Source organism: Emys orbicularis, chromosome 10 (genome assembly GCF_028017835.1).
Source record: "Emys orbicularis isolate rEmyOrb1 chromosome 10, rEmyOrb1.hap1, whole genome shotgun sequence".
Lineage (NCBI taxonomy): Eukaryota > Metazoa > Chordata > Testudines > Emydidae > Emys > Emys orbicularis.
In genome coordinates this window covers 37879269-37886107 of record NC_088692.1, presented here as the reverse complement: position 1 = coordinate 37886107, position 6839 = coordinate 37879269, and positions in this window count along the sequence as shown.

Sequence of the window (6839 nt, the reverse complement as noted above, 5' to 3'; positions counted from 1 at the left end):
CTGGATAGTTCTGCTTACTGAACGAGGGAAAATAGAATGGAGGAAGAAATCGGGCCTGGGGCTCCTCCCTGTTCTCTCTGCATTTGCTGGGTGAATTAAATCTTTGGTGGTGTTTAACTGTTTTCTGTTTTGTAGCTAAGCCTCTTTGGCTGCTGCTGAACAGTTGTTGCCAGCCAAGCAGTGCCTGATATTAATATACAACCATTAAAAATAGTCCAGGCAAATAATCTTAAAAGCCACCACCAAAGGCAGGACGTTGGGGATTTCTGGCCACATGTCTGCAAGGTAACCCCATGACAGACAAACCTGTGCATCTTGATCTTTATTTACTGCACTGTGCCCTCAGGCATGACTCAGGGAGCACGGACATAAACTAATAAAAACACCTGGAGGTACATATAAATCCATCCCTTTTCAGAGGTGAAAACAGAGCCATGGCATCGCAAAATGCACTGTGATGTTGTTTCTGCAGATTGTCATCCGACACAGCACGATTGTGATGATGTGTTGCAAGCTGCAACGGTTATTTTGGGGCTAGGATCAGCCTTGTGCCTATCCCCCCCCCCCCAAAACCAGCAGCCGCTTTTGAAATGGGATGAGCATGTGCTGCATGCTAGAGGCCTGGCCAGTCCATCTCATCTCCAACTGACGTCAGTGGGGGATTGATTGAACCCTAGGTGTGGCGGACACAGGATTTCCCCAACAACAATCTAGATGACCCCCAGAGCAAGGATTAAAATCAGCACAGCTGCCAACCCAAGTCTTTCCCTGGTTGTGCCCAGGGTATTGCGGCACTCCTGGGATTGCACCCAGTGTAACAGAGAGCAGAATTTAGCCCACCAAAGTCACCCAGCCTTCTGAAAACCCCGGGGTGCCTTATCTCTCCATGGGTTAAGGAAAAGACACAGGTGCAGCAGCAGTAACTTGCTTTGGAGGGTGGGAATCAGACCCATTGTGATGACCTAAAGCCTCTCTCTCTAATTTCCTTGCAGTTCTATTGGCATCCTAACCCATGTGTCTAATCGAACAGTAAGTTCGGTCCCATGCTAACAACATGTTCGCAAAGTAGCCACTGAGCTTTCAAAGGGATAAACAGCAGCCAAAAGCTGGTTCCTAGCAGCTTAATAAGTCTCTCCTGGAATGGAGAAAGGGCAGAGCTGGGTGAGACTTAGGTGCCCAGCGGTGAAGGTTACATACAGGACACCTCATCCCAGTGTCTATAGAGGTACTATGGAATGGGAGAATTTCTCTATTGTGTTAGCCAGATTATTTGTGAGACTGTCAGAATATAAATAGGGGAAATGCCGTTTTCATCAGTCATGAACTGGGGGGGGCAGTGTGGCCTAGTCAGAAATCTGGACACAGGACACCTGGTTCCTAATCCTACACTACAACTGTGGGCAAGTAATTTCAGCCCACTGTGCCTCAATTTCTCCATTTGCATCAGGAGTATAGGAATTCCCAGCTCCCAGGGGCGTTTGGAAGCTTAATTTGGTCGTGTTTGCTGTGTGCTTGGAGATCAGAAGGGCAAAGTATCATTATTAGGAATGGGTGGCTTGCTTTCCCAAAGCAACATTAACAAAAAATTCCAGTCCCCAGTGGTTTCATTTACATATTTGTTCATTCCTTTTATGTAGTTTTTCTGCACTGACCTAAAATTTCAGCTCTCAGTAATAAATACTTTGGCCCTCAGTTGGTGTAAATCGGTATAGGCCCATTGAAGTCAATGGAGATAAAACAGATTACACCAGTAGATGATCTGACCCTTTATATGTGTACAAAGCTTTTCATCCGTAGACCTCCAAGTACTTCATAAAGGAGGTACAAACGGGAAACTCAGGCAACAGAAAAGCAGTGATTCTTTCCCAGGCGAAACAGGGGAGAAGATGGGAATAGAACGTAGGGCTCCCCTGACTGGAAAGCCCGGCCACCACTGCCTCGATGCTGTCATTTCACTTTAGGCTTATTTGCTGCTTCTCAGACCTGAACTCTCAGATTTTAAACAAACTCCTAACATCTATGTATTGTAAAATCCCTATAACTATTTTGCTGAGAACGGCGTCAGATTTCCCGACTGAATTAGCAGATCTGAGGGGCAGAATGTGATCAAAGCAGGGAGAAAAACTGAATACAGATGCTTTGTCTTCAAAGGTGTTGATTGAAATAAACAGAAGAGCTTCTTACGTGCTGTTTGAAGAATTAAGAAGTGGCTGTAATGAGCAATTTAGGGCCCAATCCTGCAAACCTTTCTCTCATGAGCTTCAATGGGGCCACTGTACTTGCATGAGCACAGGCTGCAGGCCTGGGCCCTAACTGGCTTTTAACAGCTGAGGGCTGTCATGGAGGTCTGTGTAAATACAGGGGAGATTGATGCAGTCAGATGCTTTAGCCCCCACCCTTCAGCTGCACCCAAGGGACTAGCATCCAAGGAGCAGGGCTAGTAAGTTGGCTGTGAGAGTCTGTGCATATGCTGGTATCTTCAGGCAAATTAGTTGGTTGACTGGAGAAAATAAAAGGAAATAAAGGCCCCATTAACCCATAAGGCAGAGGAAATGCTGTGGAGTCCCTGGCACATTCTCTTCTGTGGGGCAGATAATGGAAGAAGACCAGGGGTATGTGTGTTTCACTCCTTTAACCCCTGGGTCCCGTCAGACCCGAATGGATCTTGGGGGAGATGCTGTACCACCTGGATTCCGTGGGGTCCTGCACAGCATGGCCGATATACCGGCTGTGCAGCCAGAAGCTCTCCCTATCACAGCTGTTCACAACCAGGTGAGGTCCCGTAGTACAGAAGGGGGAACAGTCCAAGTTAAGACAGCTCCATGAGTCTGACAGCCGCTGCTCAATGGAGTCTCCTGCGGAGCCAGTGCTCAGGATGGACGTGGGGGTGTATGGTGCCTCCATGCAGGGTTATGGAGGGGAGCACAAGACCCTGAACAAACATATATTTTGGGAGGCAGCTGAGCTTCACTCCCCAGGGATACATCTACTGCAAACCATCCCTGCCCCCACGCTCTGGAGAAAGCCAATATTTGGACTTCCCCTAACACTCAAAGACACCCACTGGAAAAACCAAGGGATTGACTGGCTCCAAATGGCTGAAAGGTTCCCATGTGGAGAGGGCCGTGTCTCATTTGTGTACAACGACAATAGTCTCTGTGTTTGTGTGACTCTTGAAAGGGGCCATGTTCAGATCAGGTCATAGCCGAGCCATTATGTGGTCTTTGGTCAATCCAAGGCATAACCCATAGGCCTTTTCTACAGTATTCACATGGAAGTGACACAGACTTTGTCCCACCGGGAAGGCTATCTCTATTCACTCTACACCGTGGCACAGGAATACATGGGTGAAAACAGATTAGGTTCCTCTGGGCGCAAACCATTTACTGCCCTCATCCAGTGAGATTAGAAAATGATTCATTTGAAACATAAAAGGAAATAGTTTTACATACAATGCATAATTAACCTGTGGAACTCACTGCCACAATGCATTTTTGAGGCCAAGGCCTTAGTGGGTTCACACTAGAACACCCACGATCACATTAGATAAGATACAACATTGACAAGGGATGGTAGCTCTCATGCTTCAGAGACTGAGGCCATGTCTGCACTACAGGCACTATAGCAGCATAGCTATGGCACCATAGCTATGCTAGCGTAATCCTCTAGTATAGATGCAGCCCACAGTGATGGAAGGGGTTTTCCCATTACTGTAGGAATCCCACCTCCCCCAGCAATGGTCGCTAGTTCAGCAGAAGCATTCTTCCATCAACTTAGCAGTGTTGGCTCTGTGTGTTAGGTCAGTCGGGCTAGGTGGCTCGAGGGGTGTGTGTGGATTTTTCACAACCCTGAGTGATGTAGCTATGGCAACCTAAATTTTAAGTGTAGACCAGGCCCAAGACAACCTCTAACTGATGGGGCTGAGAAAGAAAATTCTCCTATGGGAGTTTCTTCCATAATTGTCCACTGTGGAGTTTCTTTCACCTTCCTCTGAAGTAGCTGTGTGGGTCATTCTCAGAGACTGAACAGGATGGACCACTGGTCTACCTTGAAGTAGCAATTCCCTCTGTCAAATGTTAATCACCAAAATGCTGGCTCTGAAATATGATGCCCTAAGCCGCTCTGTACGCTGTAAGGAAATGTCATTTCATGTGTCTGCCCCTCTCTGCTGTTGACGACAGGTCCCCAGTCCAGGATCTTCGTCACACATTGCAAAGGTCAGTGTGGTACATTTGGCCTGAGGCAGGTTGGGAGCTATGGAAAAGTGCATGGTAAACACCAGATTCCTTCCAGCTCCAATCTGAGTTAAATAATCAAAAGAAGGACTTTACCATTCTGTGTTTACACAGCAGAATCCTGCTGCTGGCTCATTTCCTGCTGCCCCAGGAAGACTAAAAATCCCCAGTGGAATTCAGTCCGGGCTGGAATAACAACCTGCAGAATCAGTAATGACTTTCAGAACCCCAAATTACTGAAAGGGGGCAGAAATTAGTAGCCATAATATTCTGCACTTCCCTTTCGTTTGAGGATCTTGAAGGTGGGCTGAATATTATGATCCTTATTTTAGCTATGGGGAAACGGAGGTACAGTGAGTTGCCCAAGGTCACACAATGAATCAGTGGCAGAGCTAGGAACCAGATCTCCTAAGCTCCCACGCTCTTGTTCTAACCACTAGATGATGTCTCCCCTGGTCCCACTGTTGGAAAAGGCTATCCAGGGGAATACAAGGCCCCCACATGCCATCCAGCATTTCTTGTGTCCCAGGTCAGACCCGGTTTAAAGGCAGTTTCCAGTTCAGACTTGACAAGAAGCTGCTTAGTCATTGGACTTTTCATCAGGTGTGGCCTGCCTTTGCCTCACAGGACATCCAGGTTCCAGGGTGACCTTGGGCATTCCTGCTTCTCTAGCCAGTGAGGGCTGGGACTCTGGGAGCACTGCAATACTGACCCCTCTCTACAGGGGAATGTTCATTTCCCTGTGCCCTTGGATGCCTGCGAGTGACTGGCATGTGCAGCATTGCAGCCACCACCCTTTCTGGCTGCAATTAAGGCAGGCAGCACAGCCCAGAGCTGCCCTGTAGGGCAGGGTGCATGGGTACACAGAGAAGCAGAGACCGATTGCAATGAAGGGAGGGGGCTGCCAAAGATCAGGATTCGGAACAGCTCTCATCTCAAATTGCTGACCCAGATCCTCAAAGGTGTTATGTGCCTAACTCCCATTGCCTAAGCCACTGCTTATGGGAATGGGAGGTTGTAGTATAGAAGGAGGTGCCCCACATGCCCCTGTTGGTCTGGGTAGGACAAAGGGGAAGCCAAACCCTTTCTCAGCTAGCCAAAGTCCAGCATCAATGGCAACGCACGAGTATGTGCGTATTCCTTCCTTTATTTCATATGAGATCTTGTGTTCTGAAGTGCAGAATGAGGAGCTGCAGGGGTTTCCCTTGGCCTGACGGAGCATGCAGCTGGGGCGACATGCAACCTCTGGAGTCCTCCGGCCCCGTCGCTCCTGCCCCTCGGGCTCACGTGCTCAGTGCAGCTCATGGCCAGGAAGGTCGAGAGCTGGGTGAAAGACACTTGGATTCACTCAACAGGCTCGGGGTGGAGGGATGAGCTCGGGAGCAGTGTCTGACGCCAGCAAGGGCAGTAAGGCACTGTAAGACAGCGTGTACTGATAGGGAGGATCAAGGTCTCTGTATTGAACATTCATTCAGTGTCCTTCTAACTGAGCTACTCTTACTAATGCTCCCCAGTGCATTGGTTCCCAAACTTTTCGGCATCAGGCCCACTTTTTAATTTTTGAGAAACCCTCATGCCCCCCACCTCTCTACCATCATCCAACCCCCCTTTTAACAAATTCAATTTGTAATTTAAAATTAAAAATAAACACAAAAACTTGGTATACATTTTTTTATTTAAAATTTAAAATAAGCACAAATAGGTTTTTTTGGCACAAAAATTTAATAAAAATGTAATTTAAAATGAGAAATAGCATAAACAAAACAAATGTAATGTGAAGGATTTACTTCATGCATTTACTTCATGAGTGAGAAATCCTAGGTTTGAAAGATGAAAGTGCGCAACGCAAATGGTTTTCGACATCCAGTCGATTCCTTTGTTTCGTTTTTATTATGACTGAACTCGAAAAAGCTTTTTTCACAGTGGTACATTGATGAAAATGGAAGAATAATACGTAGCGCTTCTTCTCCAACTTTCGGGTAAATTGGGAAATATTTTCTCCAAAATTCCTCCAGGCTTAAGTTTTCAAAAATATCTTTCGCACTTGAATATTTCATACTTCGCATATTTCATTTTGAGTGCTTGTTCTTGCAATACTTCTGGCAACGAATCGACATCAATGTTGAACAGATTACGTGCTAATTTATGAACGGGGTTGCCAGAAAAGTTGTCTGGAAAATAGCAGATGAATTTGTCAGCAAGGCAGTCCACGTGAAACACAATTTTGTTCTTTGCATCCTCTTTACAAAGTTCTTGGAAACCTTCATTTTCAGCAAGTGATGAAAATGTTGGAAAAAATGAAAAGCTAGGCATCTGAGCTTGCATTTGACGTTTCCAAAGCTTGATTTTTTCCATCAACGCTTTGATGGCATCGTGGTGCACTATAATGTTTGCTGCATTATTTCCTTGCAGCTTCAAATTGAGATTGTTCAAAGATTCAGAAATGTCCACGAGGTATGCCTTCTTTTTTCTGTTGCTTGAGGAAAATTTCCACTTTGTCTTTCAGTTCAAATAATCTCAAAAGCATGTTCCCTTTGGAAAGCCATCGTACCTCCGTGTGAAACAAAATAATTTTATGATTTGCTCCCAAATCCGCGCAAAGAA